The 15530-nt window shown below is 41.4% G+C and overlaps 1 protein-coding gene across 1 annotated transcript in view; it reads right to left on the bottom strand.

The window, feature by feature from the left end:
• The window catches only part of MAPK6 (mitogen-activated protein kinase 6), a 37817-nt gene extending 37227 nt beyond the window's left edge, over positions 1-590 (bottom strand). Inside the window, exon 1 of the mRNA XM_019730626.3 lies at positions 314-590. The gene's annotated coding sequence lies outside the window, so the exon portion shown is untranslated. The remainder of the gene's footprint in view (positions 1-313) is intronic.
• Between the last annotated feature and the right edge of the window lie 14940 nt (positions 591-15530).

The following is a 15530-nucleotide window of genomic DNA, read 5'->3' as shown; positions in this document are numbered from 1 at the left end:
GGCCCGGCCGAGCTGTCGGCGAGGGGCGTGCCGGGTGGGAGGGGCGCGCCGGCCGCTCTGACGGCCCCACGCGGGGACCCCGGCCCGCCGCCCGCCGGCCCGCGAGGGGACGCGCCGGCCAGGCCCGAGCTGGCGGGCCGGCGGGCGGGCAGGGGGCGGGCGGGAGACGGAACAAAAGCGCCTTTGTTGAGCGGCGGCCGCCGGAGGGTCACACAATGGAGCGAGCCGGCTCCGCCGCCGCCGCCGGGCCCGCCGAGGCGCCCTCCCGAGCCGCCCCGCGGCGCGCCCCGCACACGTACACACACGCACTTACGGGACTTCTCCGAGTCATCGAGGGAGTGCGGGACCCGCGGACAGCCCCCAGGGTCGGCTCAGGTCTCCGGCTGTGCTGGCGGCACCGGTGTCTCCGAGGCTCTCGCTTTGCCGCAGTCGCCGCCATGTAACCCCGACCCGCGAGAGAGGGCGAGGGAGAGGGGGCGCGGCCTCGTGAAGCTACGCCCCTCACACGTCACAGGCTCACTCCACGGGTTCCCCCGCCCCCGGCCGGCCCCGCGCTCCTGCACGCGTCGGAATTTCCAACGCTTGTGACTGGGGGCCGCGCGCCGCGGGGGTGGCCCGAGAAGCACGCGGGCTCATCAGCCGCCTCCGTGTGCTGGGCTGGGCTGGGCTGGGCGACCGGCGGGGAGGTGGCCAGACGGGCCTTTTCTACTCGGCTACTTGCTCTGGCAGTAGACACAAAGTGGCTAAAACTCCTAGCGTTTACTGCGCACCTACTACATGCAAAGCACTGGGCAGTCCAAAATGAAAAGGCCTTCATCCCTGTCCCCCGGATGGGCCGGAAACAAGAAAGCCGGACCTGAAGATGGATTGGCTAGAAGGCAACAGCCGATTTACAAGGCAAACGCATTAGAGGCCAAGTGCTAAGAAGGCCATTAATTCTGCCTGAGAGTGTGGAGAAAGGCTTCTAAGTGAGGTCGACACAGGTGACCTTTCAGATGGATCAGAAGAAACCTATATAACCAAAGGAGGTGAGAGGGTGGGTGTTCCTGCGGAAGAAACAGCAAAGAGAGAGGAGGAAAGCACCTGGCTTGTTGCAGGCCCTGGGACCAGGCCAGTTTTACAGAAGCGTAGAATTTGGGAAGAGCTACACTGGGACATGTAGTGGGAAACGTGGATTGGTGCCTATTTAGATGAAAAGCAAACTTATTTTATTTATCATGGCTTATTAAGTCCAAGGAGCCTTTCCAGTGTTTATGTGAAATTTATGTAGGTATTTATGAAATGAGAGATGCTGGTCAACATATTTTTTCAATGACTTAATTCCATTCCTGATGAGAACCAAACGTTTGGCAGCCCTTATCCATTATTGTGCTCATCTTCAAGCGTGAGGCAAAGACCACTTCAAAGATCACATAGTGGCTTGAAGTTAAGTGATTTGGAGGGAGCTTGAATGTTTTATATTTAAAACAATACCATCTGAGTACCAGGTGTGAAGCGGAGATTGTGAGTAGATAAAACCAAGAGAAAGGGGAGGCTTGTTCCAACCCCAGGATTTCTAATTTGTGGATGCAGCCTCTACAAGAGTTCCTTACCTGCAACCACTATACATCCCTTACTGATCCCACTCTAGTCTCCCCTCACATTCCTAAGACACCTTTCCTCCCCATCCATCAGTGTTGGATCACCAGGAGGAAGAGGGGAGGAAAATAAATAACAAGCACTGTGTCATCCCTGGTGGAGTTTAAAATGTAGTGTCAGCTCCTGACTTCCAGCAAGGACCACCCAAATAACCTGTTAAGCAAGCAAAGCCAAGTTCATTGCTTACAGCAGTAAGAGATTACTATGTTGGTAGAAGATTCGGAGGATCTGGTTTAAGACAGGTCTTTCAGTGAAAGAGCATGATTGAGATTGAGCTAAATTCATGAGCTAATCATTTAGGATGAGTGGACACGGGAGAGTTTTGAAGCGAGCCTAGAAAAGTAAACAGCTGGTTGATAAACCTAACAGAGTAATCCTGTTGAAGAGGGTGCTATTTACCCTGATGAAAGTGAGGTCAGTCAATAGTCTTGTTCAGGAAAATGGACTTTTTTTTTTTGAGGAAGTTCCTGAAACTGCAATTAAGTTAACTGCAACTTCTTCTTGGGCAAGAATTTCTTGAAATTAAAGTCATGTTTATGCAGACAGTTGAGTTGTAAAGTCATGTTAACGTAGTCAGTCTTAGTTTTTAATACCATTGTGTAGCTGTAAAGTGTCAGTTCTCTGTAGTTTTTCTCTACTTCCTAAGTGAGTAGTGAAATCATTTTGGTGGATTATAACCTGCATTTTTTTATAATGAAATAGAATGAAAAACTAGGGAGCATCACCCATAACAAATGGTAAACATTGTTTTGTGAAACTTTTGTTTCAGTTCTGTACCATATTTCAACAAATCTATGTCATCAATTATGACATGCCATTACTTTATGTACTATTAAGAAAGTGAAAACTCTACCAAAATATGATAGCCTATTGCTACATCCTGATTTCAGAGATATTAAAATGGAGGAAGTACTTCTTTAAATTGATGAAATGTATATATAAGTGTGCATACAACATAAAATGTATTTTCACTCTTACTGTTTATTATTGCTATGAGCGATGCTATTGGTAAAAGAGGTTGAAAGCCCTTGTAGTGAAGGAATACAGGAGAGGAACAGGAAAGTGTACACCATCAGGTAGCATGAGATGCTTCCTAAGCAAAGATGCAAATTACCTGCGTTTGTTGGAAGTAACAATTAATAATGATTGTAAACATCCAGAAAGCTTCAGTTGGAAGAGAGAATATTTGATACTTCCATCAGGAAGTATCAGGAAAAAGACATTTCTAGATGAAAAAGCAGAATGTACAAAGGCATGAATGTGCCGGGCACACTTTGGAAAATGGGAAAAGTCTGACAGGCCCCAGGGAAATGAAGGCAAGTTAGCCCTAGAATGAGAAGGCCTTGATTAGATGCCAAAACTTCTGGATTTATGTAAAGGTAATAGGAGAAGAATTTAGATGATACAACTAGTTCTTTAGAACAATAATTCTGGCATGGATGGGAAGGATAGATTAAATGAACAAGAGATTGGAGATAGGGAGAGGGTAGGAAAATCCATCGTTTTTTCTGTCCTGCATCCAGCCTACTTTACTGTGGTAACAATATACTGATGTTCTTTAAGAAGCCACCCATTCTTGTGTACAGTTTTCCCCCCCTTATCCATGGTTTCATTTTCCATGGGTTCAGTTACCCATGGTCAACCATGGTCCAAAAACATTAAATGGAAAATTCCAGAAATAAACATTCATAAGTTTTAAATTGTGCGCAGTTCTGAGAAGTGTCGTAAAAATCTCCAGCTGGCCTCCTCCATCCCACCAGGAATGTAAATCAATACCTTGTCCAGTGTATCAAGCTGTATGTGGCTACCGGCTACTCATGCTTTAGTCACTTAGTAGCCATCCAGGTTACCATATGGAATGTTGAGGTATCATAGTGTTTGTGTTCAAGTAACCCTTATTTTAGTAAATAATGGCCCCAAAGCCATTCACGTAACTTTAATTACAGTATATTGTTATAATTGTTGTTTTATTATTGCTGTTGTTAATCTCTTACTATACCTAATTTACAAATTAAACTATCATAGGTATGTATGTATAATTTAAAAACATAGTATGTATAAGGTTCAGTATTATCTGTGGTTTTAGGCATCCACGGGGGAGTCTTAGAATATATCCCCTGCGGGTGAGGGGGGTACCACTTTGTGAGCTACAAAATAGGAATTGTGTGATTTCACAAAGGAGTTAAATGCTGTTATAGTTGTATTTCAAACTGGCATTGTACAATATGAAAATTAAGTCTAAAATTCATGCTAATTTTTAATTTTCCTTACTTAGAATGATATTAAATCGTTATAATAGTTAACTGTCTATCTAAATTTAAAACACCGTAAGATCAAGAGAGAGAGACTAGAAGAAAGGAAATAAGCTTTGTATTTTAATATCTTTAGCTGCTTTTTTTTCCTACTTTTAAACAACGGACCCCAGAAATTATGTAGCTGGCTTTGAATCACCCCCAAAACAGTCCCAACAGCCCTACTCTGAAGAAGGTGGGTCAAGGAAAGATTCCCCAACTCCCCTCAACCCCCCTCACTGACAAGGCTAGGGCAGGAGAGGCGGAGAATGAATATACCTCTGCCCGGTGGATAAGGCATCCAAGGCCACAGGCCCAGCCACCTACACTCAGAAGTTGCATTTCCTGTAGTAAACACACTGGACTCATTACTCATGGAGGTAGGAAGTGGAGGAGGAAGGAAGGCCTTGCTCTGCTGCTGAGGCACATTTTCCGGTGGAAACAATGTTATGGGTCACAGTTCTCACCCTCATGGTTGAGCTGCATGTGGGCCAAATGGGCTTTTAAGAGTTGTCCTGAGACCCAACCGGTATTTATCACGTTGTCTCTCTGGGGAAAATCATTTTCAGTTTCAAACAACCAAGTTAGAAATCGAATTTTGGGTGCATAACTCAGTCATACAGAGACTCTCTGTACCATCTTGGCTCAGAAATGCTGAGACCATAGAAAATGATGCTGTTTGTAAAATCCAGGTAAATAACTAAATGTTACTGAGAAGGTTATTAAAAGTCATAACTTCACTTTATCCTCTGGGTGGTATGAAGAGTCCAGTCCTTAAGATTTACAGCTTGAAGAACTTGATTGCGGGTTCACCAGGGTTGATTGGTCTCTGGCAACCAACACACCAAACAAACCCCAGAGACTGTACACTGGAAACCAGATGCCAATCCATTAAGAACACAAGAAAAGCTGCTCTGAGTTGGAAGATTCACGCAGTCTGGCATGCTCAGACAATGACTGTGAACTTCTATGTTTTATTCATTGTAAACTCGTGTTGAGCACAGTACCTGCATACAGTGTTCTTTCAATAAACGTTTGTTGAAAATGAACTGTTTTTGAATATTTCAGTTGCCCTCTATGACATAAACTTCAGAAAGGTAAGGATTTCCTCCATATAGTTGTTTATTTTTAAAGCAACTTTCTCCTTAGGGAATCTATTTGGTTATTTCAGTTGCCCTTTTCTATAACCAGGTATATCTACTAGGCTCTTTTTTAAGGTTTTGGGGTAGAATTAGATGAATGATTCCAGGTATAGCTTCATCACCATTTTGTCAAATGTAGGACAAAATAATTTTGTTAAAACCTTTTAGTTTTGTTTTCCATGTTCTTACCAACAAGTTCTAGCATTTTATTGTTATGTGACTTTAAAAAACAGTCAACAATAACTCATAGTTCTCTTTCTTGGAATAAAACATAGCTCCAAGCTCATCTTCTTTTAAGTGTACTTCAGACTAACAATCCTAAATGCATTATCCAAAATCAGTACAAAATGAAACTCATTTGCTGTAGTTTGTCCATTCACATAGCTTTGTGCAATTTATCTCTTCAATTTAGATCCATCTGTTTGGAGTTTACTACTCTGGAGAGCATAAGGACATCTCAGCCCAGTGACTTTTTCTTCTATGAGCCCACTTTCAGATAATCCATAAAAGTTTTAAATAAGACAAGTCCCCAAGCAGTAACCCTTGAGGGCTCCACTCTGAAATTGGAAGAATCCATCTGGTACCCTGGCAACAACAGTAGTCAGCAGACCTGGGAACTGGCCCCAGTTCTGCCATCTACTAGCTGTTAGACTCCAGGGAAGTCATTTAATCTTATCTTTAAAATGGTATAAATAACACTTGCCTTCTCTCCCTTGCAGGGTTGGTCCAGGGATTACATGAGATGGTATCTGTGAAAACACTCTGAAAATGCTAAATGACTGTACTGTATAAATAAGGGGTGTTGTGAGTATCTCCATCCAGAGCTTGCCTGTTTAAATCATGGTTTCCTGAAGTTAAGCCAGCACACTCTTCTTTCATTCAATTCATTCCACAGATGTTCTTTAAGTGCCTATTTTATCCAAAGTAGAAATTGCTCCCCACTTTCTTGGTAACTTAGTTGGGTAGGGCTTTTTGTCAATGTTTAATGTGTAAATTGGTAGAAACTTTTTTAAAAGTGTAGCATTTCCCGATTCCATGCTTCTTTATCCCTCAAAGAAATGTGGTCAAATAGTGAAGCATGAGACATGCTCAAGCATGTTGCTGCAAAGGTAGAAGGCCAGACCACAGTCTGCCTGCATCTCCCCCCAGAAAGCAGAAGTGCCTACTACTCTCTGCCTAGGAGAGACAGAAGGGCAAGTCCAGAGGCAGCCATAGCTGAGGAAACAGTGAGACAGGGATGAGGAGTAACTGGATAACCTCTCAGATCCCAACAATCAGGATTATAATAAATAGATTTACTTACATGACAGCAGCTTAAGGCAACCTCTTTTCATTTAGCCTGTGGTCCATTCAGCAAAGAAAAAAATTTCTTCCATTTTTAGAACCCTCTGATGAAGGTTTATAGATAGATACTATGCCAAAGGAAAAATAAAAGGCAAAATGATTCTTGGGGAAGAGGGAAAAAGAATTTTTAAAAAAATGAGTTAACTGTACAGCAGGTTATGAAGGAAAGAGAAGGAAAAGATTAAAATGGTTCTTTCCCTCCTCCCTCTATGACTCAGATTAATCCTAAAAATAATCTTCATCCCAGAATGGGGAAGCTGAACAAAGACACATCTTCACATTGCAACTTCCATGATGGCCTTGGAGAGAAAAGAAACAAAAGGAAGAGGGAGAGAGGAAATAGTAACTATTAAAGATAATCTGGAAAAGGCTTTACCTGTTCAGAAATGGTGAGGTGAAATTGAAGGCCAATCTAGCTGTAATGAAACAGGCATTTTCTGTTCTTGCCTTATTCTGAGGTATGTTGCATCAACAAGGATGAAGTCTCGACTTGCCTTTTCACGCTCACCTCCCGCTAACTCTCCTGGTGAGCCATATTTTACTCATTCAAAGGAATTTTTGTCTTTCAACATCATACCCACTTTCTTTGTATCAGCAGCAGGAGGGTGTTTTCAGGTGTTTCCTTAGTTACATTTAAGTATGTTCATTTAACATAAAAGCTATTTATTTTCAGAGTATTTCAAACTTACAGAACATTTACACACATAGCATAATGACCTTTTTCTTTACCTGAACAATTGGAGAGTAAGTTGATAACATGAAACCTGTGGTGGACATTGAGATGCACTGACCAGATGCCCTTCAAAGAACTGGTTTACCCAGCTGTGGGGACTGTGGTCAGCACATGTCTGTCAGCTGTCGTTTCCTTCATGGTTTGCCTGATCTGCAGAGGGCCACCTTGCCCAATGAGATGCCCCTTTACCAGGTCTCCCAAATCCAACGACTGATCAAAGCAAGGATACAAAGGCCTGGCTGTTTCGGCCCTGTGCAGGAGACATCTTGGATGGTCCATTTCTACTCAAGAGCTCTCAGTAAGCTGAGGCTATCAGCTGGCATCTCAAATCAACTTCTTTCTCTGCCCAATCCTCTTTCTTTCTCCACCCCTCCTCAGACACTGATCCTGAGAGCTCCACCAAATAACTGTTCTGGACACTAAAGTCTATTTCAGAGTCTCCTTCCTGGAAAACCCAAACTGCCACAGTTGGAGTCAGGAGATGTCTTAGAAAGCAGATGATAAAGTGGGACTTTTGAGCTGGATGAAATATGCTAAATGAAATATGCTAAATGAAATATATAAATGAAATATGCTAAATCCATACAATGGAATACTAGTCAGTCATAAAAAGGAATGAGACACTGATACATGCTACAACTTGGATGAACCTTGAAAACATTATGCCAAATGAAAGAAGGCAAACGTAAAAGGCCACATGTAGTATGATTCTGTTTATAAGACATGTCCAGCATGGGCAGACCATTCATAGAGACATAAAGTAAATTAGTGGTTGCCAGTGACTGTCAGTAGGAGAGAATGAGGAGTGACCGATAATTGGCACAGGGTTACATTTTGGGTTGATGAAAATATTCTAAAATTGATTGTGATGATGGTTACACAACCTTGTGAGCGTACTAAAAACCACTGATTTGTACACTTCAAAATGGTGAATTTTATGTATGTGGATGCTATCTCCTTATTTTAGAAAAGGACTCAGAGAAGTGGGCATGCTAGTGTGGATATATTAATACCATATAAGGCCAGGAAACCCTCCAGATGATGACTGTTACATGGGAGGACTGGAGCGTAGGTACACCATCTACCAAAGCAATAAAGTGTTGGTGAGAGGGCACCTGAATTACTATGAAGTTCAGTGCTCTCTTTTGCAGGCTGGATTCATGGTAGGAGATGCTGTTATAAATCTGAGCTCCTTATTAGCAATGGAGATAACACAACCCAGAAATAATTGAGCCAGGTAGCATCATGCAACTCTCAGAAACCATGTGGACACAATTATGATAATGAGCAGCCAGATCAAAGTGACAAGCTGAGTACCTGATCCATGAAGAATTATGGAGATAGTTAATAAAACATGGTGTCTCTTGCTGAAAAATAGGTGGGCAGCCAATAAGGGTACTGCTCAATCCGTACAAGTGAAAGAAAGAGGGTGAAGGGAATGGAACTATTTGGGAGCAAAGTTTTTGTATACAATTGAAATTAAATTGGTATTAATCTGGACTCAATTGTTATGAATTAAGAATTAGTTGTAATCTCCAGGGCAAGCACTAAGAAAATCTCTCTCTCTCTCTCTCTCTCTCTCTCTCTCTCTCTCTCTCTCTCTCTCTCCATATATATACACATATATATGATATATATAATATACATATATATATGTGTGTGTGTGTGTGTATGACAAGGGAATTAAAATGGTACATTGGAAAATATCTTTTTAACACACAAAAAGGCAACAATATAAGACTTGACGAACAAAAATGCATGGCATATAGAAAAGAAAGCAAAATGGCAGATGTAAGTCCCTCATATATAAACTGACACAGCCAGTTGACTCCACCTCTGTCACTAACCACACCATTGCTGGCACATGGATATGTGAATGAAGTGGCCATGGTAAAAGAGATTGAGGCTATTTTGAGCCCAATAGTATGGCTTCCCATTTATCAGGGCTGACCTAATTATTGCCACGGGCAAATGTCCAACTTGACAGCAAAAGAGATCAATGTTCCTGATCTGACACCGTTCCTCAAGACCAACCAATTAGTTGGTGGCAAGTTGACTACTTTGGGATCCTGCTACCCTGAAAGGGCCAGTGATTTTTTCTCACAGGAAGGGAGACATAGTCTGGATAAGGGTTTAAATGTCTGCCCTTCAGGCCTCACCGTGGGCTTATATAATGTTTGATCCTCCAGCAGGGGACGTCACGTAACATTGCATGAAACCAGGGGATCCAATTTGCCTGAAGGTTTTCATAATCAGATTCACGTTATGTACCTTTGGCAGAACTATTAGAACAGCAAAGAAGGTGTGAGCGTACACCCGTGACCACGGCATCTACTGGGCATATCACTTACTGCGGCACACTGAAGCCCCTGGCCTGATAGAGTATGGGAACGTCTTGCTGACTGCACAGCTGCAGTGTTAGCTAAGATGCAATGCTCTTTGAGTGCTATCCTCCAGGGTACATTAAATACATTGCATCAAAGATCTTTATATGATGTTGTGTCCTCAGCAGAAAGAATGCATGAGTCTGAGAAGCAAAGTATTGAAGTAGGAGAGGTCCCGTTTATCATCACTCCCGATGACCCATTAGGGAATTTATGCTTCCTGTTCCTGCTATTCAGGACTCTGCAGAGTTAGAGGACATGCTTCCTTAGGGGAATATTTCCACCAGAGCACGCAGCAAAAGTCCCTTTGAATTACTAGCTAAAACTGCTGCCTGGGCACTTTGGGTTCCTAGTATCCAGGGATAAGTGGGCTGAAAGTAGAGGAACAATCTTGGCAGAGATATTAACCTTGATCATCAGAAGGAGTTACCGTGTTTCCACGAAAATAAGACCTAGCCGGACAATCAGCTCTAATGCGTCTTATGGAGCAAAAATTAATATAAGACCCGGTCTTATTTTACTATAATATAAGTATCTAATTGGATACTGGATCTAATATATAATACAATATAATATAATACCATGTCTTATATTAATTTTTGCTCCAAAAGACACATTAAAGTTGATTGTCCAGCTAGATCTTATTTTCGGGGAAAACACAGTAGGTCTGCTGTTATAGAATAAGGGTAGGGAAGAATGTTAAAGCACCCAGATGATCTACTTGGATGTTTCTTGTTATTCCCTTGCCCAGTTGCAATGGTAAATGGATAATGTAGCAAGGACATGGCGACCAGGAACTCAGACCTCTGTGGGATGAGAATCTAAATCATGCCCCCAGGTTAGTCACTGAAGCCAAGAGAAGTGAAGGCTGAGAAAGAGAGAAATTTAGAAAGGATGGTCGAGGTGGGAGACTAAATTTTAATTGCAGCTCTAAGACCAGCTGCAGCAACGAGGGCTTCTCTTCCAAGTTGCCCCAGGAGGAGAGGCTCATCAGAAATCTGGAGAAGCTACTCAACATATGAAGAAGTATTTTGGAGAGCAACATGGGCAATGAACGTGGAGAAGAGCCACTGAGATTTCCCTTTGCAGAAGGACTTCTTGTGCCAGCTATTTGGAGTACTGTCCGCAGACAACCTTTAGCTATCAGCTGCTACCACTGCAGAGAGCTGCTTTATTAAAGCTCACGCCCTTTGGGGGACAGTCCTCATGCAGTGACTGATCAAGCGTGGTTTTAAAACCCAGCCATTTCAGCCTGGTGTGGGACAATGCTAAAGGGCAATAGCAGCTCCAGAGCTCCTTGTGGGGTCAGTTGAGGCTGCTAAGACTTCCTTACACACGGCTTCCTTTTCTCCTGTCTAACCTACTTCCTTCTCTTCCCTATCACAGGTGTCGATTCCAAAGGCACTCCCTAATAAACATCCTGGACGCTAAACTCTGACTCAGAGTCTTCTTCCAGTAGAGCCTAAACTGTGAAAATGCCCCGTCATCCCAAATACTTTAGTGTGTGTTTCTTCCTAATGAGAGCATTCATCTAGATAACCCCCAATACAACTAGCACAATCAGGAATTTAGCATTGATATATTTCTATCTAATCCTCAGACCCCATTTGAATGTTGTCGGTGGTCACAATAATGTTCCTAAAGATCCTGTCCAGGAATCATGCATTGCATTTAGTTGGGTCTTCAGTATTCGTCAGTCTTTACTGGTTCCCTAATCTTTACTTTCATGACCTTGACACTCTTTAACATTACAGGCCACTTATTTTTGTGGAACATCCCTCAATTTGGGTTTGTCTGAACGCTTTTCATAATCAGATTCAGGTTATGTATCTTTGGCAGAACTGTTAGAGGAATGACGCAGTATTCTTCTCATTGCATCCTATCAGGTGGCACATAACTTCAATTTTTCCCATCTCTGGTGACGTTTACTTGGTTAAGATGGTGTCTGCCAGGCTTTTCCACTCTGAAATTACTCTTTCTCCCTTGTGTAGTTAAGTATTTTGTTGAAGAAGTACTTTGAGGCTACGTAACTATTCCATTCTTCATCAAACTTCCTATTAATATTTGTTCTTTTATTTACTTATCTCCATATTACCTAAGGAATTCCTATGTTATTCAGTGGATTATAATCCATTAATTTCATTATTTTGACACTCAAACTGTCCCACATTTGGCCAGTGGAAACCCTTTCAAATTGGCTTGTTTATCCTTTTCACATATCTCCATCATTCTTTTTGCACTTCTTGCTTGCTGCACAAGACAGTCCAAGCTTATTTTGTTCTTTCCCTGCCCCATCCCTGGAATCAGCAATTTCTCCAAGGAGCTGTTTCCTTGTGGTAGAGAATGGTGTTTAGAAACTAAGATCTTGGTATTAGGTGTTTTCATTGCTATTGAGATGTTACTGTTCTCAGGGCCTTACAGTGAGCAGGGCTAGGAATGATAGGAAATACATATACTCGTATGTATGTTATATAAATATATATATATATATATATATATGCTATATATATATATGCTACACACACATATATATGTATATATACATTTCTACATTGCTGTATCTATATATATTCAAAATCAGAAGTTCACAATGATACTTCTAATCCAACTGGTTCATTCTGGGTTGTTGTTTTTTTCACTTTTCATGTATGTAACTACTACCAGTATCTCTACCTGTGAGAAACCTAATTCCCATTATCCTTAAAATAACTACTTACTGATGATCAATCCTTCCGTACACAAACAATCTCCTGTGACTGCCCCTTCCCCCCAGTGTGGACGCCCTCCTCACCCTTAACTGGGCTGCTGCTCTGCCCTGATACCTTCTCCATCTTGTTTGGGCTCCAGAGCCTCGAGCTGGACCACCCCCTGCATAGTCACCCTCCTCACCCTGATCTGACTTTGACACCCTGTGCCAGATGGGCTTCCTTCGTGGGTGCCCTAGTCACCCAACTTGATCTCCGCACCCACCCTAGGCCTCTTCTCTTCCTCTCCTCTTCCCCTGCCCCATGTGGAGAGCTGTCTTACCCCCATTGAGCTCCAACACCTGGCACCAGGCTGCCCTTCTGCAGAGACTCCATTCCCACCCTGGTATCCCCTTCCTGGTGGGAACACCCTCCTCATCCCAGGCAGGCCATACACCACACAGATGTCCCTTTCACCCCTCATGAATTCTGACACCTGCACCAGGCTGACCGACTTCTTACTCATTTGTCCTCACACCTCGACCATGGCTCCACACCCCTATCACAGACACCCACCTTTCTTGGCCCCATGTAATGGATTTTGGATTGATTTGTGCAGGAAGGGGAGGGCAGAGAATGGGAAGGTAGAGAAAAAAGTGGCAGACAATTCATTCTTTTAGTTCATTTTTAGTAGAATCATTTTTCTGAGATTCACTTCCATTTTGATATTCAGTGAGATCTATTTCTGTCATCATGTCTGTTCAATTCATACTTGCTGGGAGAGTCAAAACTGCCTGCTCACCCCATTCCTTATCTATGATGGCCACCACTTCATTTACCAGGACCACTGTGGCTCACACAGATCAATAATAACAACTTGCTCAACTGAAAATTTCCTTCTCTTGCCTTTCGTTTCAGTTGGGTTTCCAGAATAATATATAGACACGGGCATGCATATTTGGGAAAAGGGTATCTTACTTCAATACTTCCAACTTCTTTTCTATTTCCTTTATTCTTTCTATCAGTACTCTGTTAATTTTGAAAGGTTAGTTTAAATGGAGCCTCAGTTGACCCCAACTTTCTGCTAGACTTTTTCCCATAGGAAGATACTTCAAATGTCCTAAGCTTATAGACTCCAGATCCCAGTAAGAATGGAGTATTCATTCCCTTAAAAAGTGCCCCAAGCTGTTCTACTTGTGTGCCTTTATTCATCCTGGAGCTTCTGCCTGATCCATCCTCTCATTGTTTCTCTAAAGGTCAAGGTACTATATCCTGTAAGGCGCACTTCATGTGCTACCTCCCACAAAAGCCTTTGCCAATATTCCCAACTCTGGACCCCCATATAATTTTGTATGCATCTATGCCATATATCTCTTCCTGACGTATTCTAATTATCATTCCTTGGAGACTGGAAACTAGTTCCTAGTACCATTTCTTTTTCATCTCTTTACTCCCCAGATACCTTGCACATAGTAGAGGTGCTACACATATGTTGAATTGAAACATAACAAAGGTTTATATATTTTATATTAATTTTTCGTTACATAGTACACACTTCAAAACAACTAAACTTCCTAGCAGTGCTTTATGGCCTGGGACCTAAATTTTCTACCTCATAAAAAAGAAAGATACTTACTTTTATCATCTGAAGGGTAAGGAAGTAAAGGTGTTTACCTTTTTTCCCACATGATGCAATAGGTTGTGTTTGTATACCAGGAAAAAAATCTATTCTCAAAGCAAATTCATATTTGCCTATGGAAGCCTATATGTGTATCCTGCCCAAATGGTACACCATGCTAACTTTGGAATATTGACATTGTTTCAACAACATATGCATTACTTTGCACAGTGAATAAAATCATATTTTTACCTGCAGAGAGATGGCCCCAATTCCTCACTCCCCGTAGGAGTTATGTAACTGCAGTAGGAGACTGATCTGCTTCTTTTGTGTTGGTCTTAGCCTGGATTCTCATAATCTGTTCCAAAGTAGGGCATTATATGACAGTCTAGGCTACTTTGTCATATTTTTTTCTCCATTTAACTGTTTATTGCAAGGACAATCATTAGATTGTCAACTCTTTGACTCAGAGGTGCCTTCTAACTCTTTTGTAGCTTTCTTTTGTGTGTGATAATAGCACACCATAGATGTATAAAGAATGATTTCACCAAGTTAGTCTTAGGTGTACTTCACTTACCTAGGCTGTCACTACTAATCTTGTTGTATTCGGTAGCCAAAAATATGGACTTTTGGTGTTCTGGACCTCATGCTTGATCCTACTAAAGAATTTTAAGCTTCTCTTTCATAGCAGGCCTTGAAATTGGAAGAATTAAGTGAAGAAAAAAGGATTGGGGACCATGGAGAACTTTCCTGTGTACTAATAGAACTCTTTCTGTGATATCTGTGGTAGTGAACATTTTGTCTATATCTGTCAAATTATTTTCTCAGGGTAAATTTCTAGATATGGAAATGTTGAATCAGAGTACACCCATTTACAGTTTAGATAGATGATACCAAATTGCCCTTTCAAAAGGTTGTCTTTTTTTTATACTCCTTATGCTAGTATGTGAGAATGTCATGAAAAATATAATTGAAATGATTGCATAGCATTTCAGTTTATGGATGTCTGATAATTTATTTGATCAATTCCCTACCAAGGTGTTTCTAACAGTTCTCATTTCTGTAAATAATGCTATAATATAAACACCCTTGGACATCTGCATGTGAATCTCTTCTTTTCCTAAGCTAAATTCTTTGATACAGAATTACAGAGTGAAAAATAAGTCTATTTTTAGGACATTTTGATACATGTTATCAGTTTCAGGTCAATATTTAAAACTTAAGGCTGTTTTTAAAGAATTTACTTGATGCTGAATAGAAAAAATATTTCTATCTTGGAAATAAAATCTCATGGCTCTCGAATAAACTTAAGGCTGTTTTCCCTCTAGTTTCTTCTTTGGCATTATAGGCCCAGGATTCTAACCTATTCCCCCATCCAAATCTTGTTCCTGTGTTAAGTAGCAGATAAAAAGTACACCCAAGTGTATTTGCATTTTGGAAAGTTAAATGTATCTGTATGTCAATATGAATCATTATTAACCTAAAATGTCACACCCATTTAAGGAAAGGGATTAACCCAACCCGTCATTACCTTAATGATTAAGGAAATAAATTGCAGTCAGGGAAATAAAATCTTCACTGGACTCCATAGGGAAATTTCATTTTATGGATCTGAAGAAAAAATTTCGAATTTCCCAAAAAGGTAAAAGTTATTTTATTTAATTAGTGTATTCCTTTATCAGTAGATACATAAAAT

Source organism: Rhinolophus sinicus, chromosome 3 (assembly GCF_057876585.1).
Source record: "Rhinolophus sinicus isolate RSI-liver-muscle chromosome 3, RSI-T2T, whole genome shotgun sequence".
Lineage (NCBI taxonomy): Eukaryota > Metazoa > Chordata > Mammalia > Chiroptera > Rhinolophidae > Rhinolophus > Rhinolophus sinicus.
The sequence above is the reverse complement of the archived record's forward strand: the minus strand, read 5'-3'. Positions and strand labels throughout refer to the sequence as shown.